Below are 26,761 nucleotides of genomic sequence, written 5' to 3' on the forward strand. Positions count from 1 at the left end.
CCACAGGTAGAGGGATCCAGCTGAAACATTAGATCACATCACTCCACTCTCAGGATTCTACAGTAACACTCCATTTCACTCAGAGTAAAGCCAAATATTTTACAATGTCACATTATCAGAAAGACCTGTCCTGATAACCTTATATAAAATGGCAATCCCATACATACTCTCCTCTATTGACTCCATTTTTCTCCGTAGCACATATCACCGTCTGACCTATTATGTAATTACTAGTGGCCCAGTGCACAAAATTCGTGCACGGGGGTAGGGGGAGGTGTCCCTCAGTCCAGCCTGCACCCTCTCCAATCTGAGACCCCTCGGGGGATATCCGACTGCCAGTTTAGGCCCAATCCCAGATCGGGCCTAAACCGGCAGTCAGACATCCCTCCCACAATCTGGGACTGCTGGCTCCTAACCACTCACCTGCCTGCCTGCCTGATCACCCTTAACCACTAGGCCTGCCGACCTGCTCTCCCCCACTGTCCCCCTGTCAGCCTTCTCACCCCCAACTGTCCCCCCTTGCTGGCCTTCTTGCCCCCAACTGCCCCTCCACCAGCCTGATCTCCCCCAACTGCCCCCCACTGCTCGCCTTCCCACCCCTAACTGCCCCCCTCCCGCTGTCTGCTCGCCCCCAACTGGACCCCTGCCAGCCTGCTCGCCCCCAACTGCTCCCCCGCTGGCCTGATCACCCCCAACTGCCCCCCCTGCTGGCCTGCTTGCCCCCAACTACCCCCCCTACCAGCCTGATCTCCCCCAACTGCCCCCCAATGCCAGCCTGCTCACCCCTAACTGCCCCCCCACTGGCCTGTTCGCCCCCAACTGCCCCCCCACTGGCCTGATCACCCCCAACTGCCCTCCCCTTCTGGCCTGATCACCCCTAACCACCTCTGCCTCGGCCCTGCCACCATGGCTTTGTCCGGAAGGACATCCAGAAGTTCTCCTGGAAGGTCTCCCGGTCTAATTAGCATATTACCCTTTTATTAGTATAGATTTAAGATTCTATGTAGAGCCTGCTACAGACCAAACTGTGTTCCTCCAAATTCACCCGTTGAGGTCCTAGCCCCCAATGTGACGATATTTGGAGATGGGCCTTTGGAGGTACTTAGGTTGAGATGAGGGTGGGGTCCTCATAATGGGATTAATACTCTTATAAGAAGAGACACCAGCCCGGCCAGTATGGCTCAGTGGTTGAGCATCGACCCATGGCTCAATTTCTGGTGGGGGCACATGCTGGGGTTTCGGGCTCCATCCCTTGTAGGGGGCATTCAAGAGGCAGCAGATCGATGTTTCTACCTCTCTCTCTCTAAAAAATTAATTTAAAAAATATTTTTTATAAAAAGGAAGAAGAAGAAGAAACACCAGAGAGTTTGCTTCTTCCCTCCACCATGTGAGGTCCTGGCTTTAAAACCAAGGCAATGCTTTCCTCGTTCCCTGAGAAGGAGGGCTGTCTACAAGCCAGAAACCTCATCAGGAACCAAATCTGCCTGTACCTTGATCTTGAATTTCCCAACCTCCAGAACTGAGAGAAAATTAATTTTTGTTGTTTAAGCCACCCAGTCTATGATATTTTGTGTGGAAGCCTGAGTAGGCCAGGACACTCCCACTCTCCCCAACTAGATTATAAGATTCCTAAGGGACCAGGTTTGGTTTTGTTCACTACTGTATTCCCAGCACCTACTTGCCACTCAACATGCAATGTATTCAAACAATGAATAAACTACTGAATGAACGAGCTGCCCGGTCTTAGCTGGAATGTGGCCGAGGTTTGGCTAGCTCTGAGGCTAGCTGATAACTACAAAAAGAAGTGGGAATAAGCTTTCTATCCTAATTGCGTGCATCTAATTTGCAAATGACAATTTAAGCAACCCATCTTAAATATCCTGTAACATTCAGAAAACACAAATACAAATTCTGCCTCTCTGGTTTTCTCCTGATTGAAGGGAGTAGTCATCTATTTGAGAAAGCCTCATAGCGTATCTATCCTGCCACAGGCTTCATCCGGTGAACAGCATTTAGGGATTCAGAAAGCACAGCATTCAATTCCACTCCCCACGCAAACCACAAAAATGTGTTCCTTTCTTAAAAGCTATTGCAGGGCTAACTCTCAGTATAAGGGCCAACCAACACACTTGAGGTCCTGACTTTGAAACCAAGGCAGTCCTTTCTTAATTCTCCAAGATGGAGTACATGTTGTTACAGAAACGTAACTCATGATGTGAATTAGCTTTTGATAGTCATTCATCCGGTTCCACCAACTCAGAAAGCTCAAAGCCACTCAGACGCGTTTTCCTTCAACTGCTGAAATGAGAGTCCTTTCCAAGCCGTAAATAGTAATTGTCTCTGAAAACCCAAGCCAAATGGGCCAGAAATGAGAAGCAGTTTGTAAATCCTGAGTTTGGAGCCACCAGAGCCAATTACTCTAACAGGGGCGATTTTGGTGTCTTTATTTGAACGATTGAGATAGCCTGCTTGCGGCAAGGTAAATGAAGTGATGTGCTCTGACTGTGTAATTGAAGAAAAGCCTGTTGGATCACAAATTCACCCAGTGATTACTTTAGGATTCCTCTGAGAAGGTGCTTACATAATTTCCTTTGTATGGGTTTTCCAGGAGGACATATGTCTCCTATCCGGTGTTCTCGAGACCACAAATGTACCCCATTGATTTTCTCAGTCTACAGTGTGTTGATTTTCAGCCCATAGTGTGTAAGGTAAAAGGAAACAATAACTGTATATAGAAAATATTGATCTGCAACCATTGATTGAAGGCCCCATGTTGTCAAAAGATTAGTTACCTTTAAAAGAAGTACTAAAGGTGACTTTCAACTACTTTTTATTGACTAACACAGACCAGATAAACCCTTCTATTCAAAGCCATAGACTCTTCTCCAGAAGCCGTAATGAATAAACCGTTTTATTCCCTTGCTTGTGATCTAAATAACACTGTCTACGTATTTTCCAAGTACATACAGACATATGCGTGTGCTGTTACCAAATGTCAGACAGATAGATGGACATATAGAGCTTCTCTTTTATAGTAATCAAAGGCATGAATACTGGTCTGTACCATCTTTTCTTATCACAACAAAATAGCTTAGAGATAATTCCATATGAGCACATTACTTTAAAAAGTTGCTTGACATTCTATGGTTGGGGATACTATAATTCATCTAAGCTACCTGTTAGCAATGATCATTTCATTAACTAGTTTTTTGTTACAATAGGCAATGCTGCAACAACAACAAAAAATCCTCTGAAATAGAAAATACACAATAGTTCCTGCATTAATCAGGATGCATCATCCTCGTGTTCAGCCTCCCTCCTTAATCACCACTTTCCACCATCTCAGTCCAGAAGTGGCTTCATAGCTCTTAGCCAGAGCTAGGATTCAGCTGCTCCCTCCCAACTGAAAAGAGGCTTAAAAATGTAGGTGAATAAAATGAAATATTTGATGAGTGTTATGACTATCTCTTCCACACTTCAATCACATAAATAGAAATCATTTTCTTACTACAGATGAATTCAAAGTTTGCCAATTATTTATGGAAAGCTTCTTAACTCTCAAGTGGTTATATTTCATTCAACAAATATTGATATCATTCCTACTTCATGCTGAGTACAGGAACATGGTAGGCATTCGATACATGTTTGCTAAGTAAACAAAGGAATGAACCCTAATTATACTAGTAATTGCTGCCATTTTTCCCAGAGCAACCCAACAACTAGAAATGGGTAGAAAGAGCAAATAAGAAAAGACTTCTCTGTCTTCCCTCCTAGTCACTTGGCTTGAGCCCAAATTACCCTCACTTCCGGTTTGAGTCCAAACCTTGATCGGCCAGAGAACCAGGAATCTTAGTGAGCTGTAAAGTACAAGTAAACTATGACCATTGCCCAATTCAAAATTCTCATTGTTTCAAGCTCAGTCTACACGCCTCGGATGGCACTTAAACATTTCAGCCTACAGCTCGCATTTGCATTTTGTGCAAACATTATGCAGGGGTAAAAGGAGAAAATGCGAGGCAGCCTAATCCAATGGCTAATTAGCAACACCTGCACCGAGGCACTCCTCGAATCTTGCTGGTAGGTTACCGGTTGCATTAAAGGATAAGTGATTATGCCTGTCAAACGATGACAGGGCTTGCTTCGTTTTTTCAGCGCATGTATAAATTAAATGCCATATTTTTAAATATCCCACATTTTAAAATGACATTGCTAGTTTTGATTTTCAGTTAACAGATTTCAAACGTCAGTGACAGAATTATAATTCAATTCCTATAAAATTAGAAAGTTGTATTTACATGCATAAGCATATCCATTTAATCATCGGCATCAGAGTACCTTCTCTACTTGGTCTGATGTTCATCATTTTACCCCTATGCCTAGCAGAACACCCAGGATGGGTAGATACTCAATACGTATTTGCTGAAATAATTCAATTTCTGCCTCAATGTGGATGACTCCCAAATCTCTCTAGCTCCAGGCTGCTACTCACTAAATATCTTTCAATATGTCACCATTCTAAAGACAGCACACGCTCTACTACAATAAACATTGACATTATTTTCTAAATGTACAGTCATTCAAATCAAGGTTAAAAAATGCAGTGTTCCTTGCCCACACATGAGAAAAATCGTTCTTCCTCCTGGGGGGCAGTGTCATGGTGGGAAATGGGCGTTAGACCAGCAGTCCTAGCCTGGGACCACAGAGTCCTGTGGAAATCCAGGAATCCCCTAAAATTCACACAAAATCAGTGTCGTGTGGATTTTCTCTCTCCCTCTGGGAAGGAGCAGGGTGGCTGCAGGGTGACGTGTGTCTGCAGCATTGACACGATGGCAACCCCAGGTGCAGTGGACCCTCTTTGTGTGTCAATGTGGTGACAGTGGTGGTGGTTCCAGATCCACATGAATGGTGTCCGTGTAGGATCGGTGGTAGGTGCTATAAGACTTAGTGTGTCACCCGGCCGGTATGGCTCAGTGGTTGAGCATCGACCTATGAACCAGGAGGTCAGGGTTCAATTCCCAGTCAGGGAACATATCCGGGTTGCGGGCTCGATCCCCAGTGTGAGTGTGCAATAGGAAGTCATCAATGATTCTCTCTCATCATTGATGTTTCTTTCTCCCTCTCCCTTCCTTTCTGAAATCAATAAAAATATATATATATATTTTTTTTTAAAGTGTGCAGTCAGGGCTGGCCACATAATTTGTAGGGCCAGGACAAAATGAAAATGTGGATCCCCTCATTCAAAACTTACCAAATGAGGGGGGTGTAGAGGGGGTAATGGGGGAATTAGGACACATATGTAACACCATAATCAATAAAGAAATTTTAAGAAAAAGAAGGTACCCACCCGAGGGGGAAAAAAAAAACTTACCTAGAATTTCAAAATGCTGACAGTGGGCACTAAAGCAAGCGTGGGCCCTTCTGAGCCCAGGGCCCCAAGCAACTGCCCAGGTTCCAGGCCCACGGAGCAGGCGCTGGGCAGTGGCCACATGGTGATGATGGCGGCTGCTATGCATCCACGTTTGTTATGTCAGCAGGTACCAGGCACGGCTGCTGCAGGACCAAGTTTGTGGGGTTGATGTGGTGGCGGCAGAGGTTTCAACAGCACTGAATCCCAGAAACAGCAGTGCCAGTGGCAGCTTCTAGTGTTCGAGTCCTCACAAGACACTTCCACGGGGTGGGCCTGGCCTTTTTCCCTGGCTGACTAATGTCATTCCTGCTCCTGCAGCAGTCCCAGGGACTCAATGGGCTACCAAGATCTCAAGAACATAAAGCCTCCCCTCCAATTTCCAAACCAGATTTGCTTCTGTAGCTTGTAACAAAGAACTCCAACTGATTCGTGGCTTATGTGCATTTACTGGGAAGGGAGCTATGGCTTTTACCAGTCTCTCACAGGGGCTCTCTGCCTTAGATACAAGCCTAATTGAGTCTCAATCCCAACTCTGTCTGTCCCATGCCTCATGACGTACTTTCCTCTTCTATAAAGCAGGATTAATAAAATCTACTTGGCAGTATTGTCATGAGGAATAAGCTATAATGCAGAGGACTGCCTGTCATTCATGTACTTAAGTTTAATTCCCTTTTGTAGACTCCCTCAAATTATAAATAAAACTTAAGTTTCACTTTAAGAAATGCGGTTGTAAGGTGAGTTAATAAACAAGGATTGGGGATGACTTAGATGTGTTTAATATTTGTTAAAAAAAATCAAGTATTCTATGTTTACTAGGGATGTTTTGAAAACATAAATCAAATCTACAGAAAACTGAGATATTCTATAACAATACAGGGAAAGACAATGGAAACGCTGGATGGAAGGATTAAATGCCATTGTAGTTTAAGATCAACACTGGTGCTGCGTTCCTGGGACTGACAGGCCAAGGGCAGGCCCTGTGCCCAATATTTCTGAATTTCAGGCTGGCATCCGGCAGGGCTTCACGCTATTGCACGGTGCCCTGTGGACATGAAGAGATGAGAGGTGTGTGCTGGGAGTGACTGAGCACGGGGGCCCATAACTGGTTAAATGAGCACAGCCTAAAACACGCATTACGGAGTGAGGGAGCAGGGTTTCAGAGTGTACATCATAGGGCAATTGCCTTGGTCCTGTACATAGGCTTATTGTTACTCGGTGAAGCCAATTAACTCATCTAGCTATTTATTCGAAAATAATAATTAAATAAATAAATGTATATACTATACTAGAGGCCCAGTGCACGAAATTCATGCATGGGGGGGTGTGTCCCTCAGCCCAGCTTGCACCCTCTCCAATCTGGGACCCCTCGAAGGATGTCCGACTGCCCGTTTAGGCCCGATCGGGCCTAAACGGGCAGTCGGACATCCCTCTCACAATCCAGGCCTGCTGGCTCCCAACTGCTCGCCTGCCTGCCTTCCTGATTGCTCTAATCGCTTCTGCCTGCCAGCCTGATCACCCCCTAACCACTCCCCTGCCAGCCTGATTGATGCCTAACAGCTCCCCTGCCAGCCTGTTTGTCCCTAACTGCCCTCCCCTACAGGCCTGGTCACCCCTAACTGCCCTCCCCTGAAGGCCTGGTCCCCCCAACTGCTCTCCCCTGCAGGCCCAGTTGCCCCCAACTGCCCTCCCTTGCAGGCCTGGTCCCTCCCAACTGCCCTCCCCTGCTGGCCATCTTGTGGTGGCCATCTTGTGTCCACATGGGGGCAGCCATCTTTGACCACATGGGGGCAGCCATCTTGTGTGTTGGAGTGATGGTCAATTTGCATATTACTCTTTTATTAGATAGGATGCTATATATACTATAGACACTGAAGATAACGGCTGAACAAAAATATATTCCTGCATTTGAGGATCTTATAGGTTAGTGAGCCAAAAAAGCCAAGACTAGACCATGAATACTGTGGTTTGATAAATGCTAGGACTGAGTAGTATGGCAGCTCAGAAGTGAGCTAACTTGCCCAGTAGTAAGAGTCCTGGAAATGTCAGTCAAACCTTGAAGAATAAGAAAGAGTTTGCAGATTTAAAAAAAAAAAAAAGTGGAAAGAGGGGATAAATTGTGATGGATGGAGACATGACTTGGGGTGGTGACCACACAATACAATGTACAGATGATATGTCGTGGAATTGTACACCTGAAACCTATATGATTTTGTTAACCAGTGTCCCCCCAATAATTTCAATAAAAAGGAAAAAGAAAAGAGTCACGGAACAATACGTGCAATGACTCACCTTGAGATAAAGCGTGGACTGTTCCAAGAATTATATTCCTGGCTGTGTGTATGGAGCAGAGTGTGTGAGGCGGGAGCAATGAGAGGTGACAATGGAGGTGGCATAAAGTGGTTGAGAGGATCACTAGTGACACGATATTATGTGAGAACCCATAAAGATCCTGGTAAGCCAAATGATAGGCTAAATACAAGAAATTTAATTGGGAGACGTGCAAGCTTCCAGATCTAACTACGGAAGAACAGGGTGGAGCACGTGAAAAAGACAATCGGATTTTAGTTGATTACAGGATCAATATGATTCAAATGAGGTAGGGGGTAACCCCTAAAACAAGCTTCTTCAAAATTCAGAATCGGACTTCGTGGTGCGGTGCTCGCCATAAATGTTGTGTCATCGTATTTACCTTCAAACGTCCAAAGCGCTTTAGATGTGGAAGAAGGATCAGACGTGTCCTGGGAGGCCTCAGAGGACAGGCCAGGCCTGGGGAAGTGAGAGGAGAGCACACGTTCACTCGGGAGAAGAAAAAGCCTCCGCTTGTCAAAACCGACACAGACTCGCTCACACGTGTGGTGGGGAGTTACTGTGTCGAAACATGTCCAAGCAGAGGCTTGTCTGTCTGTGATCATTTGGATGAATGTCTCCAAAGACCATCATCCCACTCTGACGAGGTGAGAAGATAAAAAATGAACAAGCAATGCCTGCCTTCTAGGCACTCCCAACGATGTCATGCCCTGCATTCAGAGGTATATGCAAATTAACAAGCATATTAAAATCATACTTTCACTTGAAACTGTTCTATTTTTTAGAGGTTATTTCCCCTAAATATTAGCTTTTATACCTCCTTGTGTATAAAAAGAAATCTATATCACCACAATATATTGTATTCCATTGTGATTTACAACATAACATAAGCAAAACCACACTCTGACCGTAAAGATTAAAAAGCTGTTCTCCGGGTGGGCCACCCTGGGAACCCCTCCAATAATCCAGGCTCCACGCTTTCTGTGAAATGGACTCGGATTTTGCCCCCAGCTGTATAATATAGAACCCTGTAGACAATACTTTTAAATTCACCATTAAAAGTCTAAGAACGTTTTCCAGACCCTACGGAAAACTACTCTTTGAGACGATGGGAGTCACTTTTTTCATAGCACTAAACTGAAAAAGGCATGGTAGGTCAAAGTCTTTATACTCAGAGAGCACACCTATTAATTTATCTCCACTTCTGTCTGAGAATGAACCACAGCAGTGGTGACCTACAATTTCTTACAGACAGATTTATCCTGAAAAGATGCAAAATGGCCTTTCTACTCAGCATGCAGTATCTCCTCTTCTACTGGGAGACCTTCATTTTGGATGCATATTTTCTTCAGGTCATGGATATTCTTTGCAACATTCACTTGACTTTGATCACCAATTTGACAATTTAGCCTCTATTACAGAAAGTAGTCTCCAGTTTAGAAATATAGTCTTAAATAGAAAACTAGTAGATTAGTCAAAGCAAGGCAATTTTTATCTATTTTAGAATCTTTAGAGACTGTTAAGAATAGGAAATAGTTTGCCAACCTTCTCTTTTATATCAGGGAATTAGAGAAGTAGGGGAGGGAAGAAATAAAGCACAACAATATTTAATATTTCTCATGAATGGAGTGAGAACCAAAAATATAGTTTTCAAAACAAATGATATCTACACTTCAGAAATTAGACAAAGTATCATCTATAGGGTTTGGAAGTTTTACTCTGTCATGCTGACTCTATGAAATGTCTTTAATTCTATATAATATAAATCATCAAACACTATTAAAATGAAATATAATTTGAAATTAATGATGCAAAGAATTTATTTTGGTTATCATTTAATCAAACTACTTTCATAATTCAGCTATTCACCTTGGCTTCTTAGAAACTAATGAAATACTAGTAGCTTACCAAATGATGGGGGGATGGACTTTTGGATCTGCTTTTTACCACATGACTACCACTATAACCTTGGACAAGTCACTTCACCTCCCTGGGCCCAAGTCCTCATCTGAAAATACGCAAAATAATGCCTGCAGCATAGATTACATTCATCTATGTGGCAAATACTTCTCAAGTGCTCACAAGGATCTAGTCTCATAGATACTAGAAATTCAATGAAAAACCAGGTAGGGTCCCTATCCTTATGAACTTACATTTTAGTGGAATAGGAGAATAAGACAGCACACAAATAATTACATGTCATGATGACCACATCTAATATTCTGACTCTGATCCCACCTCTGATCACCAACTCTGCACCCAATTCCAACATGGGGGAGGGGGTTTCTCCACACCACCAAGCAATTCTCCAATTCCAGCTGGGTGTCCTACAGTTCAGCTCAGTTCTGAAAGATCTACCCTGAGATGGCATCCGATCCCACAGGTTAAGGATTCAGTCCTACAAGACTGCCCCTCCCTCTTCAGATGCCAATCAAAACTCCAGGTTGTCATTTGTGCTGTCAGCAGCTATGGATTGGAGGTTACAATGACCCCTCTCATGGGTTCAATTAATTTGCTAGAGCGGCTCACAGAACTTAGAGAAACATTTTACTTACTACATGACTGGTTTATTATAAAAGGATGTAACTCAGGAGCAGCCAGCTGGAAGAGATGCCTGGGGCAAGGCATGGGGAAAGGTGTGCCTAGGAGTGCCACTCTTTCCAAATCTCCACACGTTCACCAACACAGAAGCTCTTTGAACCACATCCTTTTGGGTTTTTATGGAGACTTCATATCAAAGGCATAATTAATTAAATCTTTGGAGATCCGCAAGTGATTCAACCTTGAGCCCCTTTCCCCTCCCCAGATGTCAAGGGGAGTGAGAATGAAAGTTCCAACCCTCTAACCCCTGATTGGTTCTCCTAGCAGCCAGCCTCATCCTTAGGTAGGGTCCAAATGTCACCTCATTAACATAACAAAAGACACTTTTTAACACTCTCAAAGCTTAGGAAATTCCAAGCGTTTTAGGAGCTCAATCGGGATATATATATATTTATTAAATATATATTTCTTACTAGGGGCCCAGTGCATGAATTCGTGCACCTTGAAAGGAACTGTGGGCCGCGAGGTTGCAGTGGGCACAGGGGCAGGTCTCCGTCCATCCTCCGCGCCCCCGCCCAGCCCCTCCTGCCACGGCCCCCGGTCCCCTGTCTGCCAGCAGCCCTGCTCCAGCTGCTGCCGCTCCCATGCACTGATGGTGCCAGCCCCCTCACAAGCACTGATGGCACCAAGTGATCAGGACTGGTGCCCTGCGCCAGCAGGGGGTGTGAGCACCGGGCAGGACCACAGTGCTCGGGAGCAAAGAATTTTCAGTAACCACCAGAGGCTCGCCCCAATGACAGCGACCAGCACCCTGCCTTAGTCTGGCACCCCTACTCCACCATCCCGCCATGTCCGGCACCCGTCCACCATGTTCCACACTCTGCAACCTGCTGCCGACGCTCCCCCATGTTTCACGTACACCACCTGGCGGTCAGCGCACATCATAGTGACCGGTTGTTTGGTTGTTCAATTGTTCTGCCATTCGGTCTATTTGCATATTAGCCTTTTATTATATAGGATTATAAATCACAATATCACCCCACTATATAGGATACACACAGGGTAAATGCAGAGACTAACAGGGTCCTATTTATAGAGAGTGATTAGTGTTACAGTAAAGATAACAACAAAGTAGGATCACAGATATAAAGCACTTGGCACATAAAAGACATTCAATAAACAGTAGGTTTTATTATTACATTGCTTCAGAACAAAGGCAGGGAGAAAACTCTGGGACACAAGTAGGTAGGATTTGAAATTTAAAGGAATAGCAGGCCAGATCATTACAAAAATTCTTTTATAAGAAACCCAGAAAAACTAAGTGAAATATAACAGCCAGCCTTTGTAATGCATAGCTGAATTCATTAAAAAATTAAATAAATAAATAATAGCCCAGCTGGTGTTGGCTGAGCAGTGAACATCGACCCAGGAACCAAGAGGTCACTGGTTCGATTCCCAGTCTGGGCACATGCCTGGGTTACAGTCTGGGTCATCAGTAGGGGGTGTGCAAGAGGCAGCTGATTGATGATGTTTCTTTCTCATCAATGTTTCTATTTCTCTATCCCTCTTCTTTCCTCTCTCTCTCAAAAAATCAATAAAACATATTTATAAACAAATAAATAAACATGTGTATGTATGTATGTATGTATGTATGTATTATGTAAAGGAAATTTCCAAGGGTCAAGACTAAAAAACAAGCGATAACCCACAGTTTTAGACTGACACCAAAAAACAGTTGGCCTCAAAGTATTTCCACTTTCCATTATCTAAAGGTTTGGGTTTTAATGGTTGCCTGGGGACAGGAAACAAGGCTTTGAACTTGCAAAAGGTAGGGATTTGGAATTGAAGTTCCACATGAATTGCTCACCTTCGGTGAAAAAGAAGTCTAGAAAAAGGCTGCCCATCAGCAAAGAGGGAATACACGGAGATCTGTATGCCTTGGCACAGAGCCAGGGTGTTTGAAATAAAAATCTCCCCCCCTCCCCCACCCAGATTCATAAGAACAGGCCTACCCTTATGCACTTGGGATTAAAATTCAGTCTCTGACTTTGGAAACTTCAAAACAATAAATTAACATATAAATTTCAGGCAAACATGCTCTCATAATCCAAAATTACAAAACAAACCACCATGAGCAAAAGTCAGCAGAAAGAAGAAATTAGGCTCTCAATGACTTCAGCTATTGGAAATATCATTTAGAGAATGAACATGAGAATAAGTAAAATAAGAAAATGACCCATAAGTAAAAATTGAGAAGAGATTACACTGATGATGGGGTAGAACACACACACAAAAGTTAATTGGAAATAAAAATTAAACTAAAAAAATTGGGGAGCGGATGACTATAAAAATGTACAAAATTGTCTGGAGGATCCCTGAAATTGAGACAGATATTCCAAATTATAACAAAATGAAATTTATACATCAAAAATTTTAAAAAGTTTCAAGACTGAAAATAAACTGCTGGAATAGTCTCTTTCTTGGTGAAATACATAACATATATGGAAATAATTCTCTGCTTTATAAGTCATATTAGATAGAAGTGGCATACATTTTTATGCTTAACTAGAGGCCTGGTGCACGACATTCGTGAACTGCGGGGGCGGGGGGGGGGGTGGGGGGGGCCGTGTCCCTCAGCCCAGCCTGCGCCCTCTCACAGTCCGGGAGCCCTCGGGGTATATCTGACTGCCTCCGAGGTGGGAGAGGCTCCCGCCACTGCCACTGCACTCGCCATCTGTGAGCCCCACTTCTGGCTGAGTGGGACTCCCCCTGTGGAAGCACACTGACCACCAGGGGGCAGCTCCTGAATTGAGTGTCTGCCCTCTGGTAGTCAGTACGCATCATAGCAACCAGTCATTCTGCCGTTTGGTCGATTTGTATATTAGCCTTTTATTATATAAGATAATTATTGGATGACAGAAAGTCCAGTGTATAGTACAGGCCAAACAAACACAAACAAGATTTTAGAAAGAGCTTCTTTTCATCGGCATGGAAGCAGATAGAGCAGAAATTATGGGAATGTTTTAATGTCTGTACCAGTATGACACTCCTGAGGCATATTTGTAACTTTCAGATTGCTCCTTCTGTGGCCAGATGAAAAACAGAGTAACAGGACACCAACTGCATGTTCCAGGTTCAAGGGGGATGACCCCAGTATAATAAAATAAGGGATAAGTCGTATGTTTTGGAACTGGCAGGTGCTCTGACAATAATGCTGATGCATCCAGGGAGGCATCAAGGTCTTGCAGGATGATTCTTCCTTAGATCAGCACTGCCTAATTATGAATAATTGAATTATGGGCACTGCTTGTGAGGCTCTCATCATTTGTCTTATTGAAAATAACTCCAAAACCCACCCACACTTGCATTAATTCACTGGGAGTTATTGAAAGAGAAGTAAAATGGTTCAGCAGGCTAATCAGAAGGGCTGGGCTAGTGGACCTGACAGCAATGCAATCAATTGCATACCGTGGCCCAGCTCCGTTGTGTAATGTGTTATTTATATGTCAGTTGATCCTTCTGCCTTGTTTTCTTCACTGTGGAGCTGGAAAAACATGTGCAGCTCAAACCTACATAGCATTCTGCTCATCTCAGCAACCCAGAGTGAACACCAGTGTCAAAATATTGGCCCAGCACAGCCGGTGTGTCGCAGTGGTTGAGTGTTGACCTAAGAACCAGGAGGTCATGGTTTGATTCCCGGTCAGGGGACATGCCCAGGTTGCAGGCTCCATATCCAGTGTAGGGTGTGCAGGAGGTAGCTGATCAATGATTCTCTCTCATCATTGATGTTTCTATCTCTCTCTCCCTCTCCCTTCCTCTCTAAAATCAATAAAAATATATTTTAAAAAGGAAAAAGTATCTGTTTACATGACAACATTGAGTAACAACCCATCTTTATCCACTTGTTAAACAGGAGCCATAGTATGAATGAATGGGACTCAGCCTGGTTGACATCAATATGAGAACCTTCTCTTCACAATATGCAGGAGAAAGTACCCAATTTATTCCCTGAGACAACACATCTCTGAAAATATTATTTTTAAATGAGACAGAATAATGATAAATTTTCAGACTTTTGACCACCTTCATATTTCTTCATTGATTCTTTTCTCATCCTGGAAAAAGTGATATATAAATCTTAATTCTACAAAGGGAGAGACTGACATAACAAGCCTCAAAGTGATTTCCACTTTCCATTATCTAAAGGCTTGGGTTTTAATGGCTGCCTGGTTCAGTTGGTTGGGTGTCATCCAGTGTGCAAGATGGTTGCCAGTTCAATTCTCGGTCAAAGGCACATGCACCAGTTTCTAGCTATATCCTGGATTGGGGGTGTGCAGTAGGCAGCTGATCAATGTTGCACTCTCACATTGGTCTCTCTCTCTCTCTCTCTTCTCTCTCTAAAAAGTCAATGAAAATTAAAAAGAAACTTATAATAAAAATTTTATATTTAATGTTTTCTAAAACTATCTATATATATATATATAAAAGGATAATATGCTAAGTGTCCCTCTGCCCATCCGACTGGTTGCTATGACACGCACTGACCACCAGGGAGCAGACGCTCAATGCAGGAGCTGCTGAGCTGCAGTGACTTGGCAGCGGCAGTTCTCAGGTGACGCACCCCAAAACTAGAGAGGAGGGAGCCTGATTCCTCGTGGGGCCAGGCAATTCCACTTTTGGCTGTGGGTTATGTTGTTGCTGGGGCACTGTTGGCCCCAAATCTGGTTTATTGCACACTTGCATTTGCGTTTCACACCCTGCATGACAGCAACTTTGCAGAGTGCCCTCTTGTACTCCACAATCCCTCGGGTAATGTTGGAGAGCCGGTTTCGGCCCAATCCCTGCAGGCCAGGCTGAAGGACCCCACTTGCCAGAGGGACCTTGCTCACTCTGCCAATGCCCTTCGAGCCATGGCGCCACCCCAGGTGCAGCCAGCCAGGGAGGGACCGCGGGAGGTTGGCTCCAGGGCATGTCCAGCCTGCCTCGCCCAGTCCCACCTCGCCGACCACCTTCTAATTAATTTCCTTTCAATGTGCACAAATCCGTGCACTGGGCCACTAGTTCCAAATAAAGATCAAAGGTATTTGTGACCATATACAAATCTATTTGGTTAGTCTTGGGTGGAAAAGTGGTTACCAAGGTTTTTTTGTGTGTTTTTTGTTTTGGTTTGGTTTTTTAATATATTTTTATTGATTTCAGAGTGGGAGAAAGAGATAGAAACATCAATGATGAGAGAGAATCATCGATCGGCTGCCTCCTGCATGCCCCACAATAGGATCAAGCCCACAACGCAGGCATGTGCCCTTGTCTGGAATCGAACCTGGGACCCTTCAGTCTGCAGGCCAGTGCTCTATCCACTGAGCCAAACCAGCTAGGGCACCAGGGCTTTTTTTGCTTTGCGGGAGAGGTTGTGTTCTTCTGTAGACAAGTGGGCACATGTTTGAAATAACCTATGTAAATGTCAGAAATTAATTTTACAGATGATACTTGTTAAGTCTCTTTGCCTCAGACAAATAACATACTGTCTTTCTGTTTCTGCCTATGTAAAATGGGGATAGTACTATCTAACTCCTAGAACTATTAAAAGATTTCATGAGATGATAAATAAATATAAAGCAAAAACATCATACTTAAAGCTCTGTATTAGGAAAGGCTTAGCTCCTTGAATAAACTCATGTGTGGGGTAGGGCAAGGAGCTTCCTAGCAGATAGAGTTTAAAACTGCCAGAGTTTAGCTAAATGTGCCTCCTACATGTAATTAAAAGTCACTAAAAATGTACAGGAAGTAAAGTGAGAAGCACAGATAGAAAAGAGAATTTAAATTTAAATTCCTTATGTTAAAAACAACAAATTGCTGAATTAAACATAATGAATTGAACTAGCTTGTACCTTTGCTTCCTCCACAATGACATAAAACAGGAGACAGAAACCCACAAGGACAAAGGGCAAAGAAAACAGCAACAAAAAATGAAAGCAAATGAACAAGAAGTTCTGACTTTTTTTTCTTCTTTCTGAAATGTAAGCAGGCAATGGGAAAAGCCCAGAAATAAACTATCTGAATCAAAGAATCCTGGAGAAATATCGGGAACTGAGTACAAAGTGCAAAGTAGGAGAACTTATAGACCCCACAAGTTCGAATTAGCTGAAGCTGTTAGACCTCACCACCACCCCACCACCACCTCCACCTTCGAGTCCTTGTTTCTTACACAATGGCGGAAGCCTGGAGGTTAACTGGCTACAGAGTTTGAGCAAAAAGGCTCTAAGACTCTGAATTTGGGTACATCAGGCTCAACTGATGGTGAGAGGCACATAACAAACAACAACAACAAAAAAACGGGGAAGGATGAATTAAGTCAAAGGCAACAGTCCCCTTCCCCAACTTACCAGGTAAATCAGGCTCTAACTACATAAATGAGAGTTCCTTTCTGAGAAGCCCAATCAGGCCAAGAAAAAAGGATCTATCTTGACTGAATCAGGAGTTCCTAGTAAAACAGCACAGATTACCCTACAGTAAAGCCCATCAGCTGATAAATCCCAACCACCCTCAGAATTTCCACTCAACTCCTAGGGCCTCATATTAAGTATGATAAAGATTATCAAGGAACACCAGACGTTAGGAAGTTTCCACCTGACATGAAAGACCGAAACAAAGACTAAAAAGAAACTTTGTGACTGAGATAATGCAAAAATCATTCATGTTTTGGGGTGATAAAACAGTGCATCTTTGAAACAAAACCAAGATGCTATTAAAAGGAGCATTCAGAGAGCAAACAACTGTTTTTGGATACTAAAAATATGAAGACAAACAGAATAGAAGTGTGGAAGATGAGTTAAACATAAAAAATAGGAGAAAAAGGACCAGATTATTAGGGAACTAAACCAGGCCATACAATGGCTGAAAAATGGGTGTTTCAAGAAGAAAGCCAAAAGGCACAAAGAAAACACTCAAGACAATTTCCTTCAAGGAATGAAGTACCAAAGGTCCAAATCAAAATATGTAAGTACCCAGCACACTGAAGGGGAAAAGGCTCACACTGAAGTGCATCACCATGAATTTCCAGGACTCCACGACTTCCCCAGCAGAATGAAACAAAAAGAACCCCAGGAAAAAAGAGATTAGTTTCAATAAAGAAATTCAGGCCACACACAGGAGCTCAAGAATTAGAGTTCCATCAGATATCTCAACAACAATGTGATGGTTAACAGTATATGTACACAGTTACTGGGCCAAGGGGTCTCCAAGATTAAACATTTTTGCCAGGTGTGTCTGTGAGGGTGCTTTTGGATGAGATTAGCACTTCAATTGGACTCAGTAGACTGTCCTCCCCAATGTCCATGTGCATCATCCAAGCCACTGAGATCCTGAATAGAAGAAAAGGTGGAAGAAAGAGGAATTTGCCTTTTTATCCCTGCCTTACTGTTTGAGCTGAACATCTCATCTTACCTTCTGCACACGGACTGGGATTTTTTGCCCCCAGCTTTACTGAGGTATAATTGTATATATTTTATGTGTACAACATGATGTTTTGATACACATATACATTGTGAAATGGTTACCACAATCAAGCTAACATATCCATTATCTCACAGTTACCATTTCATGTGTGTAGTAAGAACGCTTCAGATCTACTCTCTTAGCAAATTTCAAGTATACAGTATCTCTAACCATAGTCATCATGCTGTACATTAGACCTGCAGAATTTACTTTTTTTAATTTTTATTTTTGACTTGAGAGATAAACACTGACTTGTTGTTCCACTTATTTAGGCATTTATTGGTTGGTTCTTGTATGTGCCCTGACTGGGTATGAAATCTGCAACCTTGGTGTATTGGGACAGTGCTCTAACCAACCCATCCAGGGTGAATTTACTCTACTGATAACTAGAATTTTGTACTCTCTAACCAACATCTCCCCATTTCCTCTAGCCTCTGGTAACCACCATTCAATTCTATGCTTTTGTAAGTTAAACTTTTTAGATTCCACATATAAATAAGATCATGCAGTATTTGTCTTTCAGTGATTTTTCCATGTGGTCACAAATGGCAGGATTTCCTTCCTTTTGCAAGACTCAATAATATTCCATTATATATATACTAGAGGCCCAATGCATGAAATTCGTGCAAGAGTAGACCTTCCTTCCCCCGGCTTCCCTCTGGCACCCGGGACCCAGGCTTCCCTCACAGCCCTGGCTTCGTCCGGAAGGTCATCTGGTCTAATTAGCATATTATGCTTTTATTATTATAGATTATATATACACTGAGTGGCTAGATTACTATGATCTCTGAACGCATAATAATCTGGCCACTCAGTGTGTGTGTGTGTGTGTGTGTGTGTGTGTGTGTGTGTGTGTGTGTGTATTCGTGCACTGGGCCTCTAATATATATCTAGATAGATAGATAGATAGATAGATAGATAGATAGATAGATATTAGAGGCCCAGTGCATGAATTCGTGCAGGGGTGGGGTCCGGCCAGGCTGGCCAGGGGGAGGGGACATGGGCAGTTGGCTGGCCTGCCTGCTGGTCGAAATCTTGGTCAAGGGGAGAATTTGCATATTAGCCTTTTATTATATAGGATATACAGCTCCTTTATCCTTTTATCCATCCACAGACACTTAGGTTGTTTCCATGTCTTAGCTATTGTGAATAATGCTGCAAAGAACATGGGAATGTAAGTATTGCTTTGAGATACTGATTTCATTTTAGATTGGGATTTACACCATCATTTCCACTGGTTCTCAGGCCTTTGGACTTGGAGTGACTTACAGCACCAGTTTCCTGGATCTCCAGCTTTTGGCCAACTGATCATGGGACTATTCAGCCTCCATAATTGCATAAACCAATTCCTTATTTTATATAGATATAAATATATCCACACACCCCTTCCCCGGAGAAACCTAATACAAACAGTATAGGAAATTAAAAAACAATAAACCAATGTTTTGCAAATTTGAAAAACAAATTGCTCAGAGTTCTATAAACAGCCAAATTATTCAATAGGGCAAATACAGACTAAAACATTTTCAGATGTGCCAAGTGTCTCAGTGATTGTTTTCCCTTAATATGTATTATTTTCTTCTTCAGCATCAGCAGTTGACATGACAAATTTTATCTGGGCCCAAGTGAAGAACATGTAAAAATATCCCAACCTCCATTGCAGCTAGAGAGTCCATGACTAGGTTCTGAGCCCAAGGAATGTAATCTGTGATACTCCCCAAAAGTTGTATGAAAGCTGGAGACAGGCTCTTTTCCTTCTAGTTCTTCCTCCCTGCTATCTGAAAGTAGACATGCTAAATGGAAGCAGAAATACTCTTGTACCACTGGAAGAAGCCCTTTACTGGAAACGACAAAGGAGCAGGCAAGAGAGAGATTGAGTCCCTGAGCACAGTGGAAACTCCAAATTAGACTTGACAACCACATTGATGTGATAGAGAAATGAGCTTCTATCTTTAAGTCACCATTATTTTGGATTTCTGTCACTTGTAGTCAATTCTCATCCTAGGTAATCTTACCTAATACACAAGTTTATGAAGGTTTTCTTTGCAGGTTACTAAATTCTATAAATATGGATATAAAACATGGTATTTATTTATTGCATTATCCTCTGAATACATGATTATTTTTGGTCTTGATGTGCAAATTCAGAAAGAAGTTTATTAAAGATTGACAAAGTGATGGTGGCTTTTAACAATACCCTATTTCTGGGAGATTTTGCTATATGTAAACTATGTTTGATATATAAGAATTATTGTGAGTGGGGTGGGGGAGGGCAATGGTAAGATATGTACACATATAATACCTTAATAAAAAAATTGGGAAAAAAAAGAATTATTGTGTCTTTTGGTAGATTACTGTACAAAATTGTTTAAAATATTACCATATTTTTCCGTGTATAAGATGCCCCCATGTATAAGATGCCCCCCACTTTTCCAACCCAAAATTAAGAAATCAATATTTTAAACATTTTGCTGGTTTTCCTCTTAAGGCCTTCTTCTTTTTTGGCATCTTAAGAGTTGTTCTTCCTGTTTTCTCCATGTCTGATCATACACTCAGCGGGAGGAGGTCCAAATTGCCTCTCTGCAGCTCTATTTCCATGCTCTTTTGCATAGCTGATTACATTCGGTTTGAATTTTGCAGAGTAAGACAATCGCTTACCGGTATTTATCTTTTTATTTTTGCCATCTTTATGGGCTCAGAACACTCAGGTTCCTGTTGCATCTGCGCACTTTCCACCTACACCTCCAATTACGCATCAACAGAAGTCAGTAACAATAAGGTTCGTGATTGGAGGACGCCTGTTTGACAAGGTATGGGCAGCTACGCACTCACAGGGCTCCCTCCTCGGCTGACTTCCGTGAATAAGACGCCCCTTGGATTTTCAGTCTAACGATTTTAGAGAAAAAAAAAATAGCATCTTATACATTGAAAAATACGGTACCACGGGCTCTGCTTCTCTGCCCCCGTGCCCACCCACAGCACCTCCTACCGGCACAGATATGGCCTCAGGTGCCACCCCTACAGCTATGAATACTGGAATCATTGGTGCAACAGGCCTGGATGATCCAGAAATCTTAGAAGAACCAAGAAATATGTGGATACTTCATTTGGCAAGCCTTCTGATGCCTTATTTTTGGAGAAGACAGAGAATGCTGATTGCGTCCTCCTTGCAAGGCATGGGAGGCAGCATACACCATCATGCCTTCAAAAGTCAACTATCAGGCGAGCATCTGGGCTCTGAAGGAGGGTTGTACTCCTGTCATAGAGACCACAGCTTGCGGTTCCTTGAGGGCGGAGATTCAGCTGGGTGATATTGTCATTATTGACCAGTTCATCCACGGGACCACCATGAGGCCTCAGACCTTCCATGATGGGAGTCACTCCTGTGCCAGAGGAGTGTGCCATATCCCAGTGGCTGAGCCATTCTGCCCCCAAACCACAGAGGTCCTCATAGTGACTGCTAAGAAGCTAGGATTCTGGTACCACTCAAAAGGGACAGTGCTCACAATTGAAGGACTTTAAGTTCACATACAGAAAGCTTCGTGTTTTGTACCGGGGTTGGGGGGATGAGGGGGTGAGAGGGTGAGAGGTGGGGGGAGGGAGGTGGGTATTATCAACATGACCACAGTTCCAGAGGTGGTTCTCACTAAGGAGGTTGGACTTTGCTATGCAAGTGTTTATGGCCATGGCAACAGATTAGGATTGCTGGAAGGAGCAGGAGAAAGCAGTTTCAGTGGACCAGGTTTTAAAGACCCTGAAAGAAAATGCCAATAAAGCCAAAAGTTTGCTCCTTACTGCCATACCTCAGATAGGTTCCATGGAATGGTCAGAAACCCTCCACAACCTGAAGAATATGGTCCAGTTCTCTGTTTTATTACCAAGACATTAAAATATGGCATGTTGCCCAGAAGATAACTTTCTAATTCTAATCATTTGGGGAATTCCAAATGATTAGAATGGTGGTCCTGTTGATGAACTGGTCAATAATGACAAGATCATAACCTGAAATGTGGAAAAGCATTCATGCTTTTGCTCACAAGAACATGTGATAAGACCATGCCAATGTGAAGGATGCCTTCTGAAAGACACTGACTGCTTCAAAAAACAAGGAAAGCCAATGACCAGTAAACATGTGGAAAACTCCTACCCTTTAGAAAAAAGACAAGACACCATTCACCCTTCCCCCATTAAATTCAAAACAATAAAAGGTGGGAGGTGACAGTGTCCCATATTGCCAAAGAATATGAAGACAAAAATTAATAATAAAAATATTACTTTGTCCCATTTTAAACTTTGGATCTTGATTTTACTTTTTCTAATAGTACATTTTCTTTTGGTGTGTTTGTATTCTTCTATGCCTTTCCCATTCCTTTACTAGTATTTTCCTTATACACTTTGCTTAGGAATTGCAGGATAAACCTGAAGGCGAATTCTTTCAAGGGATGCTAGGCCTGACTGGGAAATTCTTCATTCAGCCTCATGGTAAGCGTTTAGAAATATGTTGGGATTATTCTGCCCCTGCTGTGAGTGGCACCTGACTTATTGTGCTAAACCTTTCTATGTCAACAATTTAATTTTCAACTATCTTTTCTGGTCCTTTCTAATTTATTAGATTTTTAATGGCACCCTTCTGATCTTCAACTTGTTTCTTAGGCCCAACTCTTTATCATTTCATTTTGAGGTTTACCATAAGGAACTCATGACCGTATCAATAAGTTTTTCCACAGTACGAAGCACTTAGGAAAATCTATTCCTTAGTATACAGCTACTGGACTCGTAGTTATCAAGCATCCTAACCCTAAACATTCCAAAGCTGTTTATGATTTCTAGAATAACTCAGACACATCATTTGGAGAAATTAAACATTTATTGAGATGGGGTTTTTTAGTAACAGCAACACAGTTTCTCAAGAAAAAGATGAGTTGAACTCACCCAAAACAAACCGAAGCAACTTTCCATTATTCTCAGGTAATAGTGGCATCTATAATCTTATATTCCCCTTTAATAAATGTCAAGATACATAAAATACTTGGAGGAAGACATCCAAATTATTCTAAAATCACAATATTTCAAGGTAAAAAGCAGTTTAAGGGCGGTAATCTCTGCATATCACATACACCAGATGCCTTCTGCAGCTTTACAAACATTCTACTCAAATTATTAAAACATTTATGCAAAATGCTTGTAAAAAAACGGAAACATCTGCAACCGTTCCGTGTTTGATTTCGGGAACAGGTGCAAACCATCTCCTTCATAGATCTTCTGTTATAGCACCCATCAAAAACCATTGGTCCAGCTCTCAAATAACGAATACGAAGCATGTGTGTTCTGCTAAATTTTGAATAAATGATGTATTCTACAGCTATACTACAAGCCCTGAATTATTTTAGCACAACATTCCAATATTCCCTGAAGAGATTTTATACAAAAGTTGAAAATAGCTATTTTCCATCATAGTCAAAGTCAATTTACTTTTTAACGCAACATACACGGTTGCATTGTGTTCAATTTTTACACGCAGTTGCTATGGTGTTGTGTGTGTTAATATGCTCACATATTCAGACTATGCGTATACTAAACATAATCAATGGCTCCACATCAGTTAAGTTTCATATCAAAATGTCTGACCACAGATCCTCCAAATACCACTCACAGTATTAGTAATGAGAGAATTTTTCATTTTTCTTCATATATTTTCAATGGCTCTCTGTTTTAAAACTGAGTCTACAGATAATTCTAAAGAAATCCCATTAGACACTTGGAATTGTTGATAGATGAGGTGACGATACATATTTTCCATTTAAAAATAAGTGTGACATTGATTTATAATCAACTTTAAATTGCCTAGTCCAATATGCTATTTCATGTTCTCCTCGTGATTCTATTGCTAGAGAGTTGATTTAACATCATATTCCTTTTCAGTTTTATAAAAGAACATTCTTGTACCACCTTTTAGAGTTGTCTTAAGTTTATGTAACTTTATAACTTAGTTTTAAAAAAATCTAGTTTCATGTTCAATGAATTAAGAAACAATAAACATCAGAACAGTTCGGCCAGAATTTAATAGGCAAACAAGGGTTGCTTTGGCAGTGTATAAAAAGGTAACTGTTACATACAAATCATTCTTTAATCTACTTTTATTAAATATTAAAAGGCGGTTGTTTTTAAGACACTTAAAATTACATTTAATAAATGGATAACTCACCCCACACCTGACATATTGCTCCCCTACTTTTCTTCCTAATTTACGCTAAGGAACCAAAAAAGCTATTTTAAAAAAACAGATCCATGGTCATTCTAAACACCTCAAAGAGGTTCCGACTACTACTAAGGACACTCAGCACCACCGTCTTACTTATTGGTACAATATAAACTGCTGAAAAAGACAGTGAGTGCTATCTCTTAAGGTTTTTCCCTTTCATGTATTTCTGCTATCTCCTGTTCTCTTGAATCCATTCATACCGGTTCAACTGAAAATATGCCTATTGAGGAATCAATAGATGTGACTGCTTAAGCTGCCACTCAAGGGAGGGCAGTGATTCCCAAACCTGGCTTCCTATCAGCAGCATCTTGGAAAAATGATGCAGTAAGTTCCTGGGCCCCTTCACACCTAATGAAACCATCCCTCCACCCTCGCCTCTCCGGTGACTCTGTGCTGTGGTCTTGCATAATCCAACATTCAGGATGACTAAAAGGACAATGTTAAGGGAAGATGCTTGTCATTGTGTTTCCACAGGCCCTACCTCATAAACTGGGATCCAGAAAGTAGTAATAATAATAATGAAAATAATGTTCAATCATTAGCTCTAAATAAGTGAGTAGAGTGACTGGGAAACAACTCCAGCATCAACAAATCTAACAAGGGAGCCGTGCTGCCTCCTGCATGAAGCCAGCACCTCCTGACCCTGAGGGCCCAGCACTGCACTGGAGGAAGGCGAGCGGGCAGCAGCACAGGGTGGGGCGACAACTCCGCCAGTGACTGTTTCCACACCACTTCTCTCCATCGCTCCATCTCGATTCTCCATCGCTCCATCTCGATTCTCCATCGCTCCATCTCCATTGCTCCATCTCGATTCTCCATCGCTCCATCTCGATTCTCCATCGCTCCATCTCCATTCTCCATCACTCCATCTCCATTCTCCATCGCTCCATCTCCATTCTCCATCGCTCCATCTCCATTCTCCATCGCTCCATCTCGATTCTCCATCGCTCCATCTCCATTCTCCATCGCTCCATCTCCATTCTCCATCGCTCCATCTCCATTCTCCATCGCTCCATCTCCATTCTCCATCGCTCCATCTCCATTCTCCATCGCTCCATCTCGATATTCATTCCATCTTTTCTTACTCTGCCTTTTGCCATTCTCACTCTCATTCCCATCTTTCCTCCCTTTTCTCACTTCCTCTCTTTCCCTTCTTTTTTTGATCATTCACTTATATCATTCTCTGCTTTCTCTTCCTTAAAAACTCTTCCTTACCTAATATAAGCAAATTAATACTGGAGATACAATGATGTCAGAAACCATTCAGCTGAAGGGGACGACTGGGCAAAGCAGAACTTCCACAGTAACGCTGATTGATGTACATGACAGAATGACAGACGCCATGCAGAACGTTTTCAAATCCATTATCTCTTGAGTCTCAAAACTTCCTAACTCATGACTGTTGGGTCTCATGAGTTTGGAAGGGCATATTGATTACTTGCAAACCCAAGGCACAGAGAAGGTTAAACAATAAACCTGGAATCCCTTAACCAGGAAGAAAACACGGACCTAGTTCACAGTCTGATTTTCTTCCCATTACACCACTAACATCTGACTGGAGGCAAATGAGAGAGCAACAGAAAGCAGTAATATTACTTCAGGCTCTAAAGCATCCAAGGTAACTGGGTTACCTAATACATTCTGAACTATTCTTCATGTGGGACGGATGTATTTTTTTAAATATATTTTTATTGATTTCAGATAGGAAGGGAGAGGGAGAGATAGAAACATTGATGAGAGAGAATCACTGATCAGCTGCCTGCCACACGCCCCCTACTGGGGATCGAGCCCACAAACCGGGCATGTGCCCTTGACTGGAATCGAACCTGGGACCCTTCAGTCTGCAGGCCGATGCTCTATCCACTGAGCCAAACCAGCCAGGACCGTATTTTCTTAAAATGTAAATCACAATATATATTTCTAAAAGTTTTCTATATTCTTTTAAGATAACTTCTTCATATACATGAAGTGTGACTATATTTTAGTCAATCCACTTTGGTAATACTGTAGCCCAGAGATAGTTCTGAGGTCAGAATTGTTCTAACATACAGACTCAAAAAATATACAATGTGATTTATATAAACTGCATAGGTATACTATTTTATAAAAAGAAATGTAATATTCTCTAAGTTGTTCTATAATTTAACCTCATTAATGCTGAGAGCTGCATTTCTTGAGAATCCTCAAGGAAAAAGTTACCTTATCTAAAGATAAACTCAGAAAACTCATTTTAATATTTTTATGGACTTTCTGTGATATTCTAAGTTTTAGGTAAAATAGTCCATAAGTGGAAAGTTTTCACTATAAACCAATTTATGGTAAAATGCCCAATTAGGCCAGATCTGGATAAACCAGATGAAGAATCTTCCAACTGATGGACAATGTAGAATGTGTGACAGTGTAAATAAGCCACATGTGTAAGACCAGAGTATACAGCCCAGCTGGATTAAACTATGACCACACTCTACATGGTCCCAATCATATCAGAGCCCATGTGGCTGAGGTTCTCTGTTCACTGAGGAAATTAAACCTAAGGAACTTGCTTGGAATATATATTTATATGCTGTCAATAACCCCAAGTACTTCGTCTAATATTTCAGAATCACAATTATAATCCACCAACTGTGCTAAGAATTATGATATCCTAATTTCAACCTTCAAGTTGGCAAAATGATTTCCAGTGGTTCCCAAACTAGCTGGCATCAAAATCACCTGAGGTGTTTATTAAAAATAGAATCATAATGTGACTT

The 26,761-nt window shown here is 42.0% G+C and overlaps 1 pseudogene across 1 annotated transcript; it reads left to right on the plus strand.

Moving 5' to 3' along the window:
- Nucleotides 1-20,748: 20,748 nt before the first annotated feature.
- On the plus strand, nucleotides 20,749-21,638 carry LOC307102346 (S-methyl-5'-thioadenosine phosphorylase-like; annotated as a pseudogene). The gene has a single exon. The product of its transcript is annotated as an S-methyl-5'-thioadenosine phosphorylase-like (transcript).
- The last annotated feature ends 5,123 nt before the right edge of the window (nucleotides 21,639-26,761 follow it).

This window comes from Cnephaeus nilssonii (genome assembly GCF_951640355.1).
Source record: "Cnephaeus nilssonii genome assembly, chromosome: 6".
Taxonomy (NCBI): domain Eukaryota; kingdom Metazoa; phylum Chordata; class Mammalia; order Chiroptera; family Vespertilionidae; genus Cnephaeus; species Cnephaeus nilssonii.